This window comes from Malus domestica, chromosome 12 (genome assembly GCF_042453785.1).
Source record: "Malus domestica chromosome 12, GDT2T_hap1".
In the NCBI taxonomy this organism is placed as follows: Eukaryota; Viridiplantae; Streptophyta; class Magnoliopsida; order Rosales; family Rosaceae; genus Malus; species Malus domestica.
Genome location: NC_091672.1, coordinates 11,895,496 through 11,915,683, shown reverse-complemented (window position 1 = coordinate 11,915,683; position 20,188 = coordinate 11,895,496). Strand labels below are relative to the sequence as shown.

Below are 20,188 nucleotides of genomic sequence, written 5' to 3'. Positions count from 1 at the left end.
ATTCATGGGTGTATTGCTTTATAAAAACTTCGGGTTTCAAAGGCACTAAATTCAAAACTATAGGTTTGAGTTTAATTATAAACTTCTGGTTCATAAAAATGAGGTACATGTAAAAACACAAAATACAATATATAACTAAATGTAGTGATTTAGGTTGCTTCAAGAACTCAACTGTGAGTGCTTCAGGACTACGAAAGGGAATCAGCGATTCAAAGAAAAGAAATAAAATATTGAATCATTAATATCCAAAAGTGGGTTTCATGCTAATAATTTTCGATGTCTTGTCAGATTAATAGTCCACTAGTCACTTTTAATTAATTCAATAGATCGAGACCATTCGGGATCGATTGTAGAAGAAAAATAATGGCTTCAAGTCATATTCACTTTAGAGGTCTTTGGGTCATATTCACTTTAGACTTAGCTATAGACACCCCAACCTATTTGGGTGCATGCTAGGAACAAAACAGGACCAAAAGAAATGATTTGGGCTATAAGGATCATGGCAGCCTAGCAAAGGATTGTTGGCTGCTGTCCAAAAAGAGGTCATGTAACAAAGCTATAGGTTGGGCTCGGGGTTAAAGCTCCAGAAGCAACCCATTACCATCTTAGCTAACAGCCCAGTTACAGGTAAGTGGGCTAAAACAAAAAGAATGAAGCCCATGTGAGCTGTGAGAAAAAATAGATCAACTTCAGGTTGGTTGTGAGTTGAGAAAGCAACAAGCCTAGAATAGGCTGTGGCTTGGGCTGAGTGTGGACAATGCCCAAAAAAAGGCCTCGGTTTAGGTTAGGCACCACCCCAGCATGCGCTAGGTATGTGGTTTGTCGGAGAAAAATGTGCAGCCACCATTGATAGTGGTGGTCACATACAACGAGATGAGCCAGGGTTTAACAGGAACCTTAGGATTCACAATGAATGAGCTTCTCGATGTCAGTGGTGACGGTGGTGTTCCAAAACCACTAAGATTCAAAACGAGATTCACAATTTCATCAAGATTCAACAAGAATCTCGAGGTTTGAAGTTGAGTATGACATCCAACTGTTGTGCATCACTAGAAATCGTCGAAAACCGACGGCAAGGGTTCGGCTTCAGGCAAACCTGAAGGTTGGTGACAAAGGCGACGGAAAATGTTGTCGTTTCTAGGTTTTGGGTGCAGGAGCAGTTCGACTCTTTGGTGCCTCAGCTAGCACGCCTCTTCGGCTTCTAGCCGTGGCTTAGCATGTGGCAAGGGTTTAAAATCCTCTTCTTCTCTATATTTTTTTTTGGGGGTTTTGTTTTCGAGTTTTTTAAGGTTTTCAGAATCCAAAAAATAAAAAATAAAAGTATGCTTCTATTTTCTTTCGATTTTTTGACTCACAAATTGCACATAGTGATTTATAATGCGTAATGCATGAACGTACGTGTATATATATATAGACAAATAAATGAGCATATACTTTATATATATATATATATATATATATATATATATATATATATATCATAAGGAAAATATAAATGTAGGGGGTTCATCTATCACGGGGAATGTTTTCATGCTTTATGGTCGTTTCAAATATCTTAATTTATTTTAAAAATTCTGATTGGCAGAAAACAACTGAGCCTTTGTATTTGTAAAAGATCATTATCAGGAAGCTGTAATTGCATCTCCAATGGTTGTATCACATTCAACAAAGAAAAAAAAATTATATTGAATCAATAGCATGTAGATCAATTCAATAAAATAATAAATACTCATAAAAAGAATGATTAAAATGTAATACTCCCCTGATTGAAGATCAAACTCTCTTTAGTGCAGCGTCAAGAGCGTGCTGATAACGTGTTGTAGACCTAATTTACTGAATCATTATAAAGGACAAAAAGGGTGCGGCAGCATAGAGAGAGAAGAGAGATATGTGTCAGGTGTGTGTTATCTCGCCCCATTGTGCCTTTATTTATAGTAGTATGGAAGGTGCATTCCTTACCCCCATTGGATTACAACTCTAATAGGATAATATCTAGTCTAAAAGATACGGTAGAATCTGAAATTGATACCAAGTGGATTAACCTACACTTAAAAATCTATGTATGTGCTTGTAATGTCTGACTAGTCAGCAACACCAGTCAACTAAGATCAAATGATTAGTTTAATAATAGTGGAAGCAATCCATTTAAAGACTTGAATTACTGAAAAGATCTTAGTTAACTAAGATCTAGTTCAGTACAGATTCAAACACTGATTAACTTAGTTGTAAGGATAGGTTATGGTGATCACATCTCATATGCAAATATTCAGATATAAAAGCTAATAAACACAATAATCAACACAAGATGTTTTGGCCAGAAAAACCCACCTATGTATTAAAAAACTGGGGGCTCTCCACTAAGTCCAATCCACGAGTGTAAACGAGGTTCATACAAACACATAAGCTCAATTCCTGGATCTCTATCTATGGAGCAGCTTTACCTTTGTGCAACCTTTCCTTACAAATGATATGATGATGATGGATTTAGAAAGAAAAAAAAACAGTCAGTTTCTCCAATCAAATATTTGAAGGAAAAACCAACTATAATCTAAACTTGATCTAATTGAGAAACTAGATCAATAACACAACACAAAATAGAAGAAACAATGCAACCTAGATGCACAATGATCTTTGGCATTTAATGCATAAGAACAGTTTTGTGGCTGGGCAACTAGAAGAGAAAGCACAAAGCTCAAACTCACTCTTTGAAAATTGTAAAATGTTATCGCCAAGCAAACAAAAAAGGCAGCTAGGGTTTTAACATGAGAGCTGCTAGATTTTCTATCCAAACAAGGTTGCTAGAACAAGGTTGTTAGAAATCCCATGTGGGCTGACTTAAAAAGTATGTCCAGACAGCTGGACAACAGTGACAATTTCTAACTAGACAACATGACTAGACAGAAAGGACTTAGGTTTATGCAGGGAATGTATATGAATGATCAAACCTTTTGTGATAATGAATTGTCTTTAACCAATGCCTTTAAACACAATATCTAACAAGATGAACTCATACTAGAGTTGTAAAAACCAGAGACAATCTAAGAGCATGTGTAGTACAATTTACAACTTTTGACAAGGAAAGCCAAATAACTAAAACTAGACTTCACAATCTCCCCCTTTGGCTTTCCTTGACAAAATATTCCCAAAACATGTAACTAAAATCACACAATCCCACACTTAAAAGAACATCAATCAATAGGAGAAGATCAAGTAACAACCCCTACAAAATTCAGTTCTTTGCAAGAAACAAGTGAAATTTTATCATGGGTTAGGAAATAGAATATATGTGTTACCAAGGTTTTGCATGTTTTTCTCCCCCATTTTGTCTTGGTAAGACAAACCAACAGCATTAAAGCACATGATGATTATGGTCACAAAAACATACCACAATAATAAAACGTCATACTAAAAAAGAAGGTACAAATCTTTGTACCAAATCATTCCACATCATAAGTCAAAGTAAAAATTGATGTTCAGGGCTCCAGTTTGCCAGTACCAACAAAATAACAAAAACAAACAACATAGCAAAGAGTTTCAGGAAACAAAAATCTTACAAATGTTCAAAGACAGGATAACTAAACGCCCCCAAAATATGTGCTCCCCTAGTTATGTACATTCCCCCATAAGCCTAAAACTTCTCGAATTGAGACGAGCTAATGGAATGGAGAAGAGAACCAATAGCAGCAAATTCCTCACTCAGATCCTCTTCAAGGTCTTCTTCTTCCAAATCTTCTTCTTCAGGATCTTCTTCTGGACAGTTGACAACCTCATCCTTATCATCAGAATAATAAATCTGATATGCTTGGCCATTGGGATAGGTGAGGACAAATTGACATCAGCATTTGAAGCAACACCCTTGCCCTTAGCAATATAAGTGGCTACCATTTATGTAGAAACCTATTAAGAGCATACGAGGGATGTGGCAGAGAAGTATAATGGGGATTAAGGAGACATATGCATTGAATGAACACAAACAAACTTAGGAGAATGCACAAAGGGCTCAGGCACAAAAGAATACGGATTCAAAGAGGATGGACTAGTAGGAGGAACATGGGACTGACTAACATGAGTTGATGAGATAGAATGACTCCTTGAAAACTTGAACTCCACAAACTATTGCCTAAGAAAATGAAGGTTAGACTTTAAATGAGTAATTTTCCTATCCTGAAAGGCATAGGGTGGTGGTGGAGGACGAGGTTCACCATGAGCAATGATACACATCACATTGCCCAGGTTCATAATTTCTTTATCAATGACTTTGATGGATTTGGAGTAGAGGTCATCAGGATGAGTGGGAACACCAGCTCGTTCACATAATTGAGTTACCAAACATGGATGAACAGTTGAACCTCTTTGATGTCTACCAGAATGATTAGTTTAGACAAGATGAACTTGAATATAATGTACCCAAAAGGGACAACTGACCCTAACAACATGGCAAACAGAAGCCTAGCATATTCAAGGGTTGGATTACCATTGTTTGCTGAACCTAAAACATTCATACGAATGAAATCTGACCAAATCCTACAAAATGGTTTTAGACGAATCTAAATAAGCTTCACAATGGTATACAGTCATATCATAATGGCATGTGACATTGTTAAAAATAGATATATCAGAAGTAGAGGATACATTAAGTCCAAGAATAGAACAAATGACCGACGGATGAAAAGAGACATTTTTACCTCTAACAAAGACTACCCCACCTACCTCGGAGAACTTTGAAGAGACATTGGAGTAAAATTCTTGAACAATTAAGAGATTAAAGTTTGACGGAGGAGAGTTTACTCTTTTGCAGCATATATCTTTCCATAAGGTCATCGGAGCGAATAACATCCATCATAAGAAGATCACCCCAAATGATTCTTCGTTCAGGAACCACCTGATGAGTAGCCACAATCTTGACAAAGTTCTTTGCATGAGTTGAAGAGAAAGTACCAGGAGAATCCATGGATGTGGCATTTGATGGAATCTTTGCAGACTGTGAACGAGACGTGTGACGAGGGATGAGAGACTAAGAACAGGAACGGTGGGAAGAGGTTGAGTTTCTCAGCATGGTTCGCTAGATTTCTAGTGAAAGAGAATATGAGAGAGAGAGAGAGAATTTTTTTTTAAAGAGAAACTTCAATGACAGTTTAGAGATAACTGGTAAAAACCTAGATAGGTTAAAAGGAATTACATCCTAAGATACCGTGAAACAATATGAGACATTCATCAGTAACCAACAAATAAAATGAAGCAATTAAAAACAAAAGTGCAGTGACCGAAATGCCCTTTTCTTTTTTAACTTTCAAAGTACTAATAAGACCAAACAACTGGTCAAAACATACACGTGATTAATTTACAGAGTGTATGGGACCAGACACGTACACCTAGAAAGTGGCTAGACTAGCCTTAACAAAGACAATACATAGCAAGAGATTGATCTAGCACCAATCAAGCAACAACCAAGCAAACATTTCACATAAGAGCAACTAGTGAACAACTTCAACAACTATGCCTCCCAAAAGAAGAACCTAAAATAAATATGGACTCGAACTCAAACATGCAATGCATTTCACAAATAGAATCACTTCAAGACCACAAATAGACAGTGAAGCATAGATTAACACAAGCTCATAGTACAATTGTAATGTGCCAAGATATGGGAATGGGATTGGAGAAGGCCATCTTTAAATCAAAACCTCAACCAACGAGGCTCAAAACAAAATTTTAAAAGCTAGCCAAACTTTTAATAATCCATTAGGTTTAAGAGCCATCACTTTCTAGATAAATTGAGCAAGAAGTAAAACACAAAAATATACACTTGGAAGGTCAAAGCCAAATGAAACTTTAAGATGGCATATGGAAGTACGAAACCCAAATCATTTGATATGGTTGGTGCAAGATGTATTTGAAGCACCCCAAAACACTTTTGAACTTTTCATGACAAGAGGGAAAGAATTGCAAACACATGACATTGCATGTGAAAACATATTTCTAAGGATGAAAGATTGAGATCCCTCATTTTGGATATTTAAGTAAGTGCTTATCTTTTGTGATATTGATGCTCATAATAGTGATTTTCTTTTGAAGAGCAATGTACAAGAAAGCAAGATAGAAACTAGTGGTGTTTTGCATTGAAGTTGATACTTAAGATCAATTTATGAAGCAAGTAGTGTCACTACAACCCAATCAAGACCAAAGTATACCTAGCCCCAAAATCACCAAGAGCTTTCGTTAAATGAAACGATGATTTTTCAGAGGCTAACAACTATAGTACGGGAAAACCTTTGACATCACAGTTGAAGGATTATACAAGGTTAATCCGTATAAAGCTGACAAATGTGAGCAACAAGGTATACAATTTGATAATAAAAATAAATATGCATATTTACCTAATGAGTTGATAGGCACAATAGAAATAGGACGAATAGAGAACATGCAGTAACTGAGGCAATTTGGAAGTATAGTTATTCAATATGTTCACGAAGCAATATACCATCGAAGAGATTTGAGTCTTCGATTGATCATGAAGTGTGAAAACCATTAGGCTAGTTGTTCCTTATCTGATACCTAGAAAACAACATTACTATTTCTTTGCACAACCCTTCTAAGAGTAAGATAGCGGTTCTCAGAATAATTAAAGGACAACAACTTCATAGGTTTCATCCAAAAGTTAAAGATATGTACATGATCTTCACGCAAGAGATTGATTATATAATCAACAATAATATCCCTATCACAAGTATCACTCAAATGCAAGATCCACAACATAAAAGTATATGTTAATGTGACACGACCCAAATTTGCATCAATAATTGAGAAGTGAGCATACCTTTGCAATTCATGGCTTCCTCCAACCACAGGAGTACTCAGCTCACCACAAGTCATTGATGGGGATAGATTGCATAGAATCTCAATCACCAAACAGGGAGATTTGGAGTATCCTGCGTTATTATATATCCCAGGCATAAGACCTGATAATTTGATCTTCCAGGTTGCACACTTCACACAATTGACATGCAAAAAAGAATAATTGTGATAATTTCCTTTCAAATCTTGGTTCACAAATATCTTCATCCCACATGGAGGGTATATCACATCTGAGGCCAACCAATGCATAGCAGTTTTCCTTTGGTCTTGGAATGGTTAGCATGATCTTACCATTTTTATCAACAACTTTACAACCATTCTTCGAAAAACACACTTCATCAACAACATCATCACAAAGTTGATTAATGTTGAGCAGACTTGTTAAAAGCTCAGGAACATAACAGATATCTTCAAGAAGAGGGATGCCAAGAACCTTGATTCTTCCATTGCCTATAATTTCAGCCTTATTCCCTTTACCAAATTCTACCTTATTATCTCTGAATGGCATGAAAGATGGGAACATATCCTTGTCACCAGTCATGTGATAAGAACATCCACTTTCAAAAAGCCACGTATCAGATTCATAGGATACAATTGAATCTAGACTAATTCTACATTTTTCAAAACTATACTGAACTCCACTTGACTTTGAATTCACACAGTCTGAACTTGATGAATTAACTATTTTTTCCATTCTGTTGACTTCTATAATAGTCAATCAACTTGTCCTTCAAGTCACATTCCTTATCCAATGGGAACTTTCTGTGGCTCGATCCACACTGATCAGATGCACCTTCACGATGACCCTTAATAGGAAATGCATCCTTCGTGGGAGTGGTGATTCATCCAAGGTATAAGAAGTTGTACCCATAGATCTTAAGATGCACTCCATATCACAATGTGAGATAACATTAGCAATTTGACCTTCAATTGTCAAATATCTATCTGAAAACCCAGCATCAACAAGCAGATGTGATAATTAGCTTGTAGCTACACTTAATTCAGATGAGAGTTTCAAATTAAGTTCATGATACATTTCATTGTTGTTCTTTAAAAACTTCATTTGTCAAAGAAGGCTTTCCTGAGATAGGATTAAATCATGAACATGAGCTTTAAGAAATGCAAACAAACTTTCTATTTCATCTTCACTTTCACACATGGACCTTCTTTCATACATAGCATGTAGCTCAGTTTCAAGAAGAGTGACCTTGTTATCGAGTCCAAATCTAACCAGTCGAAAAGACTCAACTTTATCTTGCAATTCTAACAAGTGAGCTCAACATTTTCCAGCAAAGCAATGCAAGTCTCATCAAACAGTGTTTCGTACTTATTTGACAGTTCTTGATAGGATAACTTCCTAACAGCATCGTGGACATCAATAATTTCACTAGAAGATACTTCTTCAACAGGAGCAACGAATGCAACAACACTGTCTTTATCATCTGATGACTTGTTAGTCAAGACAGACTCTTGATCATTACTAACACTCCAAGTAGTCATCATTGCCTTCTCACGATTTTGTCCAATGGACTTTGTGTTAGCACATTCAACAGCACGGTGCCCGTTTCCTCCACGCAAAGCAAGGCCTAGACACATTTGACAAGTTCCTGTCTCTTTTTCCAGCATAACCTTTGTGATTCTCTTTAGTATAATGGTTCTCATTATTGGTTGAAGACTCACAAACCACTTGCCACCATTTTCTCTATTTCGGAAAACTCTTTTGAATTGTTTAAGAAACAATGCAAGATCATCATTAGAGTTTTGTTCACAAGGACCTTTTACACCCTCACATTCCTCAACACCATGAAGAGCCACATCTTTTCTCTTTTTGGAGTCACCTTCATCCATGTCTAGCTCCATCTCATAAGTGATGAGTTTTCCAACCAACTTCCCAAGCTTGATTTCATTTAAATCCTAAAACTTTTGAATGGCAACCTCCTTAGCATGAAATCGCTTAGGCAAGGATCTCAAAATTTTTTGAACAACAGCTGTTTCATCAATTGGCTTCCTTAATCTTAGAGCTTCATTTGTTAACATTTCAACTTTTTTATAAAAGACTGAAAAAGTCTCAGACTCGAGCATTCTCAAGTCCTCAAACTGGCAGAAATAATAGCATTCTTGCTTTCCTATTAGCTATGGCTGAGGAAATTTCTCCTCGAGTCCATTCACCATTGGGCTTGACCACATATTCTCCATAGATAAGTTTCCAAGGAACCTTCCTCTCAAAGGTGAGATAATCAAAAGCAGTGAGATCTTGAGCCTTAAGAGAAATCTGAAATTTTTCGCTCCATGCAGCACAATTTGAACCATCAAAGAAAGGTGGTGTATTACATAATCCACCAACATGATCACGATCAATTGTGAGATTCCACCCAATATCAGCAAATCCCAGAGATCACTCTAAGTATATCTAGAGCAAAGCTCTGATACCAATTGAAATTGATACCAAGTGGATTAACCTACACTTAAAAATCTATGTATGTGCTTGTAATGTCTGACTAGTCAGCAACACCACTCAACTAAGATCAAATGATTAGTTTAACAATAGTGGAAGCAATCTATTTAAAGACTTGGATTACTGAAAAGATCGTAGTTAACTAAGATCTAGTTCAGTACAGATTCAAACATTGATTAACTTAGTTGTAATGACGGCTTATGGTGGTCGCATCTCATAAGCAAATATTAAGTTATAAAAGCTAAAAAAACACAATAATCAACACAAGATTTTTTTGGCTGGAAAAAACCCACATCTGGGTTAAAAAATCAAGGACTCTCCACTAAATCAAATCCACTAATGTAAACAAGGTTCATACAAAGACCACACAAGCTCAATTCCTAGATCTCTATATAAGGATCAGCTTTACCTTTGTGCAACCTTGCCTTACACAAGATGAACTCCTTTGGTCTTTACGAAGTGGCAGCTCCTCTTGAACTCATCACCTTGTGGCACTGAGAACCAACACAATCAATGCAAATGATATGATGATGATGGATAAAAAAAAATAACCAGTCAATTTGTCTAATCAAACATTTGAAGGAAGAACCGACTATAATCTAAACTCGATCTAATTGAGAAACTATATCAAGAACACAACACAAAACAGAATAACTAATGCAACCTAGATGCACAATGATATTGGGGTTTAATGCATAAGAAAAGTTTTGTGGTTGGGCAACTAGAAGAGAAAGAAGCTCAAACTCACTCTTTGAAAATTGTAAAATGTTCTAGCCAAGGAAACAAAGAAGGCATCTAGGGTTTTAACATGAGAGCTGCCAGATTTTCTATCCAAACAAGGACAAAAGACACATGTCAATGTAGAGCTCGATCTGAGCAAATCTAAGGATGAGATTTTAGCTGGACAACAGTGACAATTTTTTACTAGACAACATGACTAGACAGAAAGAACTCAGGTTTATGCATGAAATGTATATGAATGATCAAACCTTTAGTGATGATGACCAATGCCTTCAGACAGAGCATGTGTGGTATCATTTACAAATTTTAGGAAAGCCAAATAACTAAAACTAGACTTCACAGAATCCCATAAGGTTATCCCAACTATGATAGGATTTACACAATCACATTCCTTATCTAATAGGACTACAACATTTTTTAAGTTATTAATTTTTTCACACATATCCAACATGTGTATAGTGACACATGGTGTACCACCTCGTGTTCCAGTTACATTGAAATAAACCTCGAATGGAAAGGTAATAAGAACCTCTATAGCCCATGTCAGCAACTTTTTAAATAGTTTTTAAGTGACTTGGCAATGTTGTGGCGGACATACAAGTAGGTAAGTCAGCCCCACTTATGTCATGTCAAAGTACTAAAAGAATTATTTACAGAATTGACGGAAAATGGCAAAGGAAAACGAAAACTGAATTCCAACAAATAAAGTGGTGAAATTTAAGTTCCAAACGAGAAAGTGAGATTGAAATGGAGTTTCAATGGGCATAACCAAAAAATTAAAAAAAATAAAGGTTTAACAAATGACAACCTACAAATACAATCTGAAAAAAGTTTCCGCCAATACAGTAAGAACAAAGCGCACACGTACATTTTAATTCACTTATTTCCAACAACAACAAAAAAAATATAATTCACTTATTTTAGTCGTCACACTTGCATATAGTAGAATATGAAATGGAGAGTGCACCGTTGAGAAACTATGACTTGTAAAAAATTGCAGAGGTAGCGGTAATTCAAGAATACTATACACATGAAAGATGCAGAATAGTCGATATGTATCTGAATCTCTCAGCCGGGGTGTGTTTGATTTGCAGGTACTTGCATGCGGCATCACATGGAGAGGGATCGGAAAAGATTGTATACCACGTCTGGATAAGCTCAAGCCAAGTCCTAATAGAACACCAATGAAAGCCAAGAAAGTCCAGGGACTACTGAAATGGTCATGAAAGAATTGAACCATCCATGTCTTTAACTTGATTTTGCAGTGATTTTCTATCTGCGCTGTAACATTACGGTAAATCACATCGTTGGGGACCAAGTCAGTGCATATCTCGTTGAAGAGTTGAGTCACCTCTTTATCACTCCCAAGCAAGTTTTGAACTAAGCGCTTTTTCCTCAAGTGCTTCACATTATCTGGATGATCAATGAGCGAATCGAAGAAGGCTAGGTAAAAGGTGACCTCGAAATCATTTGAAATCAGGACACATTTTGTAGGCTATTATGTTCATGAACTTAGACCCCATCGAGTCGTCAACTATTATTTTAGGAAGATAAATGAATCCCCAGCATAGAAAATGAAGCTTAAAATTTATGTCCCTCAATGAGTTTTTCTCACTAAGCCTAAAATGGATCCCAGCTGCCTGAAGCTCTTGTCTGTTGCAAAATGAATGGGACAAGGCGCTACTTCCTGGTCCCGTACTCTGGCTAGGGGGAGGTCCTACCATTCTTGTCCGAAAAAGGTCAAGAAGCTGAGTTGGCTCTCTTTTCGTGGTAGGGTCTCGTGGTGCCCCGCCATGCACCCTGATAAATCCCTCGATTGAGGTATCACTAGTATAAAAACATGTTTGCGCAACGAAGCAAATTTCATCGCACAACGCTAAACACAAAACATCGCGCATGATTTTGGTGTCAAACTAAGAATGCTTTACCGCTTTTTTCCCAACATTGTGCAATAGAGGTGCACCTACGTCGCACAAACCTGTTTTGCCTGATGCCAATCTTCGTCGCGCAAAGTCAACGACTTTAATCAGTTTGGAAGGCAGAAACTGCAAACCCGTTCCAACAGCTACCTCCCTCTCCCATCTCTCTTCAAAACCTTCTCCAATCCTCTCCCTTCCTCCATCCATACATATAAAGACATTAATTTGGTGAATATCAAAATTAAGAGTAGCAACTAATTACCCTTGAAATTTCTTGTTTAATTACCTAGTATAAACATCCTAGTTGCTTAGGCTCTTTCCATCTTCAAGATAAGCACCTTCAATCTTAATTATCACTTTGAAATTGAATAGCGAATTTAACATTCAGATATATAGTTGCAGAGAACTAAGGTTTCTGGATTTCTTCTTCATCTAGCTTGAAACTCTAAGCTGCAACTAAAGCGGTAGACAATAAGATAACTGAGAGCAACAAGAAATAGAGTAACGATTAAATCCGTTGAGCTTTTGCTAATACTATATGTGTTGGTTCAATTATTTGCTGCATATGCTATGTATCTTCTAGATGCGTTGCCATTTTTGTATGATACAAAATGAGGAAGTGAAGTTTAGAGAACTGTTTTTGTATGGTTTTTGTAAATTGATGTGCGAATATAATGTGACCTTTTAAAAGTTTAGTTTAATAAAATTTCTGCAACCAGGCAAATTTAATCACCTTTTGTAGACCTTAATGAATGGTTCCAATACTAAATTATTTATTCCTTATGATTTTGTGGTATCCACTATTCTAAATATTCGAAATTGAAGACCGAATCAGTTCATTGTATTCATATAGGATCAATGAGTGTAGCTATAAAAAAATCATCAAAATCGGAGTTAAAACTACCATTAAATCGTGATTTTTTGTTATAAATGTTGAAAAGTTTTTTCCCATTACTTAATCTCTGAATGTTTGTTTTTTGCGATTTTTGGCGTATGGGATCTCGAAGTATATACAAACAAGTTTGACAGTTGGATCGTTGAAACTAGTTTCGTACAATGTGTATCCCATCAAAACAATATATTCACTAACACTTGGAATTTATTTATACTTTCATTAAGTATAACATAAGATTTTGTGGTATCCACCTGCGTAAATATTTTAAATTGAAGATCGAATTCATTCATTGTATTCATATATGATCAAAGAGTGTAACTATAAAAAAAACATCAAAATCGGAGTTAAAACTACCGGTAAATCGTGATTTTTCATTTATAATCGTCGAAAGGTTTTGTCCAGTTACTTGATCTTTGAATGTTTCTTTTTTGCGATTTTTGGCGTATGCGATCTCAAAATATATAAAAAACAAGTTTGACAGTTGGATCATTAAAACTAGTTTCGTAGAATGTGTATCTCATCAAAACAATATATTAACTAACACTTGGATTTTATTTATACTTTCATTAAGTGTAACATAAGATTTTGTGGTATTCACTTGTGTAAATATTTTAAATTGACGATCGAATTCATTCATTGTATTCATATATAATCAAGGAGTGTAACTATAAAAAATCATCAAAATCGGAGTTAAAACTACCGTTAAATCGTGATTTTTTGTTTATAACCGTCGAAAAGTTTTGTCCCATTACTTGATATCTGAATGTTTTTTTTTTTTTTTTTTTTTTTTTGCATTGTAACTGCCAACAAGAAGAAATTGAAATGTATTTTTTCCTTCATTTATTAGGATCTAAATGTATGATTTAGCGTTTGAGCTTTCAACAAACACTTAGAGTTTAATTACAATATTTATTAAAAATAAAATAAAAAATATTTTTGCCAAAAAAAAAAAGAAAGGTTTGTGCGACGTAGGTTACTTCCTCGTCACGCAAACCTTTTTTTTTTTGGGCAAAAATATTTTTTATTTTATTTTTAATAAATATTGTAATTAAATTATAAAAAATAATTAATAAACCAAGAAAAAGTATTTAATTATAAAATATATGAAAATGTACATACAAGATATCCGAACAAAAAAAAAATACTAAAACAAGTAGTCTTCTAGGTTTGATACATTAGGCTACTGTGTATCGGGTGGGAGAAGTGGCTAGTGTAAATATTTTAAATTGACGATCGAATTTATTTATTGTATTCATTGTATTCATTGTAAAATGTGACAACCCGTCCCAAATAAATATATATTTTCTCCCCGAATGTGTGAAAATGACGATTTTGCCCTCATTGGCTTGGTGATGTGGATGTATGTATATAGTTTTAAATTATTTTTCTAGCTAACGTAATTAAATCATATTCAACGTCACGAGTGTGTTTGACACACCCCATCCCGAAGGAGGGCATGCTGGCCGTCACGTGAGAGTGACGTAACCATTTGCACAGTACAGAAGCTTTAAGATACAATTTATAAGTTGATACACCCGAAGGTGAGTCCTAATTTTGTCCAATCTGTCAGAACACCGTCGAATTCCTCGTAGTCACCACACCTTTGTGATTCCTGAACCTGGAGGGGCGCAAAACCAAAATTGAGTGGGTCAGTAAAACAATTCTTTTCCAAATCCAAACATTTCTCAAAACGTTGTAACCCCTCTCCGTAAAACCTGTATACTTTCCCAGAAATGTAAAATATAAATATACATATATATTCTCAAAACTTCATAACTACTATCTCAACATTTTTCTTTATCAATCATGCCATGCCATGTCTAATTCAACAGTTAAGTATGGATGCATCAACAATAATCATATCAGGTGCAAGAAAGTAATCAACCGGAGGCCCTCTAATAGCCTGTACGGTTGAACCTAGAGCTCAAAATCTATCACTCTCACTCTGCCGGAGTCACCTCTGTGACCCGTCCGGCCTTCTGCACACAAGTTACGCTCTAGTGCTTCTCATAAATCATCTGTGCACATAATCTAAGGTCACCCACCAGTCGGAATCTCACTAACACTCTCGCGACTGGTCTGTCGTACCCACTCCGCGTGGACTGTACGACTAGCATCTACTTGGATCCAAGGCGAGCGTGCGATGCGGTGAATACTATAAGCACTAAACCATGGTGCAGGATTTGAGCTCAATATATATCATCATCATCATAACAGTAATTAAATACTCATCTGTGCGTCCACCGCACCATTTCATACATATGCATCATAAATCAATTCTTACCTGTGCGTCCACCGCACCAATTCATACATATGCATCATATATTAATTCATGCATGGCATTTCAACTCACATTTCTATATACTTTTCATATCAATTCTATGCATGGTATTTCACTTCCCGTTTTTCCACATAACTCATATGCATTTCATTTTAAACATATTTTCATTTCAATTCAATTTCTAGGAAACGTCAAGTATATATATATATACGGAAAACAAAACTGCCCACTCACCTGGAGTTCGTCCAACAACTCCCTAGCACCACACATCAAGGCGTCACGATGATCGCCGCCTAGAATAGTAATCAAATCCAACCTCAGAATTCATATCGATAGAATATATAACTTATATAAAATACGTCACTACGTAGTTCGATCCGGAAGATCTGCCACTCAGATTTTAAATCCATAACTTCCAGAGGTCCACCTTATACCTCTAGGACAACATCCTAAAATTTCATTACCATCCAACGGTCGGATCTCCGTCAATTTCCAAAACTAAGTGACGGTTAACATTTTATATTATGGACTTACAATTCCAATTCCGGAAGATCCGTAACTCGGATTCCCAATCCGTAAGTTCCAATAATCCTCAAATATTACATATTACAATGTATCAAAGTTTGGTGACGATCCAACGGTCGGATCATCAATTCACATTTTCACCTAAATGTGAAAACTATAAAACGTTATTCGAACACCTAACCAACAATCCTCAATAACTTTCTCATACGGTGTTCAATTTAGGTATATGAATATACCACAGTGATCTACTCGACGTCACGGACGTCGACATATTTTTAAAATAATTTTATTTTTATTTTTTTATTTTTACTGTAGCACCTTCTTCTTCCTTGGGTCGCCGGACTGGTTTTTCCGGCGGCCGTTTTCTGGGCAGTTTTTCAAATTGCCATAACTTTGTCATTTCTCAACGAAATCAAGTGATTCAAAAACGAAAGTTGTAGCCCTTGAAGATACAAAGAGAATGGTACCTTGCACAACACCTAGTTCGCCGTGGTTTGGCCGGAAACTTCCTCGAAAGCCTCGGAGGTCGCCGGAAACTGGGTATTTTTCAAATGAGTATAACTTCTTCAATACTCAACGAAATTGAGTGAAACAAAAAGGAAAGTTGTAGTACTTGACGAGAAGAAGAGATTGATACCTACCTCGACTCCTAACTCGCCGGGGATTCGCCGGAAAACGCCTCGAAAGCTCCGGCCAAACTTTGAACTTGTCGATCTCCGTGTTCTTACGTCCAAAAACTTCCAACGAAGCACTCCGAGCTTCCTTGGGACCTCACTAAGCTCGCAGTGATCTTGTTTTAGCCTAAATCGTAACCACTTCAAAGATCATGAACAGTACACATTCACGGGGTCTTTAGAACTAGGGTTTTTCGAAATGAAACTTACCTGAAAATGGTACCTACGTGATCGTGAAGTCCTCAGGGTTGCAATGGTAGTCTTAACTCCGTCGTTGGAGGAAGTTTAAGGTTGTTTTGTGGTTGGTTTGTTCGAACGGAGAAGAAGAGTGACAGAGAGAGAGAGAGATTCGTGAGGGAGGAGAGAGAGAGACAGTATGCAGAAAATAGGGAGAGGATTGAGGGGTGTGGGGATCCCATGTGGTCCTTTTCCAATCCCCAACTCCAAACCACAAAATTTTAACCTAAAAATCTAAGTTTCATCCTTATTAAATTCCATTTTATTTTCAAAACTTAGGAACCTAGATAATTATCAACTTGAGCTTCACATACTTAGTATTTCTTAAGGGCAATTTCGTCCATTCACAGCCACGAATGTAATATTTTGGAACGGGCTGTGACAGTGTTGATGCGAGTTAGGGCCGAAACGGGTTCGTAACGAAAATGTTACAGATGAATAAGTGAAATTGGGTTGGTTTTATTTCTAGTTGGACTTGTTTGTTTAAGCCCTAAATTCTATAGCCCAATTAGGGCTTGAGAACATTTTAAATTGGCCAACCCATGACCACACACACACACACGTACAACCCTCACCCTCTCCTTTCTTCTCAAACTCTCTCTTTCTCGTCCGTATGACTCGAGCCCTCCAACTTTCAAACACCATCAAACTTCATAGATCGAACTCAAGGTTTCTATAATCATACTTCTCTCAAGCTCTAGAATCTTGTGGTACCATTTGTTAAGTGAGTTGATCTCGAAAACCCCGGAATTCAAAACCTCTGGCGAAGAGCTAAAATAGCTTCGACGTGATCGTGGCTGATTCACTCGGTTTTAAGGCTTACTAAGGTACTTGCTCAACTTCTGTAGCATTTTAGACTAGTTTTGGAGAAGTTTGGGTGTCGGAATAAGCACGATTGTGGAATTGCAGAGTTAGCCGGTTTTACCAAGAATTTTTACGATCGTTTTCTATCGGTTTTAGGACTTCAAATAGGTAAGATTATGTTCTCCTTGTTGAGAGCTTCAAATCTATATAAAATCCGTGAATTTTGATTGAGAATTGAGGGAGATATTAAGGTTTTAAGATTTTCCAGTTTCTGCCGTAACAGACGGCGGCTGGCAGCGGCTCTAGCGAAGACAACCGGAGAAGATAGAGAATATTCCATCAACTTTGATGGAATATACTAATGGCGTCAGGTAAATCTAATGGAATATGTTTCTATGTAACGGAATATCCCCTAAGGCCATTAGGGTTTCCGTCCAACGTGTCAGGCACATGCCTGCGAGTGGCCAGCGCATAAGATATCAAAAAAAATTTCTAAAAATATGGGGATGCTCATGGTGTTGAGTAGGTCACAATGGTATATTCAAACACCCCAATTGAACAACGTATGAGAAGTTATTACATGGTTTTGGTTATGTACTTTCAAATTAACGTTAAATTAGTTGTTTCGCATATAGGTGAAACATTCGACAAGCGTAGCCAGGCGAGACTCGGGGGTTACGATCCTGCTACATACCAGTGAGTGGCCTTTTGGTTTTCTATATATACGTATATATGTTTTACATTTGCCCAGAAACTGATTTAAATGGAATTATATTTTTAAGTGCCATGTCCTGCTTGCATTTCATTTTAGTATATGCATTAGTATGGGTATGCATAATATTGTATGACGCTGTGAAGGCCCAGGTAAACTTCAGGTGAGTATTGTATTATGATAGTGGTTGCTTTGTGTATAGTTATAAGTAGATGCAAATATAGCTCATTATCCTGCACCCCGGTGTTAGTGCTCATGCCCGAGGCCAGGGCACAACCTTCATGTGATCGTTCACCTTTCGCACCGCACGCTCACCTTGGATCCAAGTTTGGTGCCAGCTTGTTGTACAAACCACACTAGGTGGTTCCGACTCATAGGTGACCTGTTATTTATCACACAGCCTTCACATGATCGTAACACTTGAGCGTACTTATTTACACTTAGCTTGTCGTACAAACCACATTAGGTGGTTCTGACTCGTGTGCGCGAATTGGTTATGAGCTATAGGTTCAACCGTACAGGTCACGTTAGGTGACTCTGGCTAACACATCATTTTATATTGATTCACATCACCTGGCTTACATATTTATTACTGAGATACTTGACATAGCACTTACTTTGGTTTTCATTGCTCTCAAGCCTGATTTCTATATACGTATGTATTATTATTTTCTGAGAAATTATACGGGTTTTACGGTGAGGGGTTATTATTTTTGGAAAGGGTAATGGTTTCAAAAAACTTTGTTTTTGCCCACTCACGCTTTCTGTTTTGTGCCCCTCCAGGTTCTAGTTAGACGTTCGTGTTGGTGGTTTACGAGGACTCTACGACGGTTCTGATAGACTTCAAGTAACGTAGGAATTTCTTTCATGTCTTGTATAATTAATGTTTAGCTTGCTGGACTGCATCTACGTTACCTATGTTCTGAATATGTGTGTCTATACTTTATGACACACCCCGACCTAGATCAAGGCATGCTGGCCGTCATGTGGGAGTGACGTAACCATGTGCACAGTACGGAAACAATAAAGATATAAGGGAAATGCGAAGGAATAAAAACCAAACTACTAGCAATACTGGCTAAGATATAGTGCTAAAACACCCAAGGGTGATCCTACATTTATGATGTTCTGTCAGAATCCCCGTCGAAATCCTCGTGATCCACCAAAGCACTTCTACCTAAAACCTGGAGGGGCGCAAAATAGAAAGTGTGAGTGGGCAAAAACAAAGCTTTTCAAAATCATTTCTTTTCTCATAAGTTCTAACCCCTCGCCGTAAAACCTATATAATTTCCCAAAAAAATATAATATATGCTATATCAGAATTCATGCTCATGATGAAAATCCATAGAAATATATCATGCCAAAGTATCTCAATGAAAAGCCATAAGTAATCCAGTTAAATATATCAGTGCCAGACATCATATCAGCCAGATCCACCTAACGTGACCTGCATGACTGAATCTATAGCTCATAACCAATCTTAATCATATCAAATCAAATCAAATCCTGCATACGAGTCGGAACCACCTAAAGTGGTCTGTACGACATGACTAGGTGTAAAATAAATATGCTCTAGTGCTACGATCACGTGAAGACTGTGCGAATAATCGTGGGTCACCTATGAGTCGGAACCACCTAAAGTGGTCTGTACGACAAGCCTGTGCACCTAACTTGGATCCAAGGTGAGCATATGGTGTGAGAGGTGAACATCACGTAAAGGACTGTGCCCTAACTCTGGGCGGGAGCACTAACATCGGGGTGCAGGTTTATGAGCTCTCAATACATCACATCATACATTGCATAACTAAAACAATCTCATACCTTTAATTATGAACCTACCTAACACTTACATGTGCGTCCGCAACACCAATCATAATTATATGCAACTACTAATGCATAATAAAATAAACAAATAATTTGCATGGCATTTCAAAAACGTATAATCATTCAAATTCATTTTCTGGGAAAAATCTCAAGTATATAGGTATATACGGAAAACTAAAAGCCCACTCACTGATATGTCGAAGGGTCGTAGCCTCGAGCCTTGATTGATGGCTCTCGTCCTCAGGATAGGTCTCACCTATATGCGA

General features: G+C 36.9%; 1 long non-coding RNA gene across 1 annotated transcript; it reads right to left on the bottom strand.

The window, feature by feature from the left end:
• Nucleotides 1–14,368: 14,368 nt before the first annotated feature.
• On the bottom strand, nucleotides 14,369–16,732 carry LOC139190253 (uncharacterized). The gene is made up of 5 exons (XR_011574345.1): nucleotides 16,556–16,732; nucleotides 16,313–16,472; nucleotides 16,139–16,207; nucleotides 15,381–15,439; nucleotides 14,369–14,483 (listed from the first exon to the last, which is right to left on the bottom strand). It is a non-coding gene; the product is annotated as an uncharacterized lncRNA (long non-coding RNA).
• Nucleotides 16,733–20,188: the final 3,456 nt, after the last annotated feature.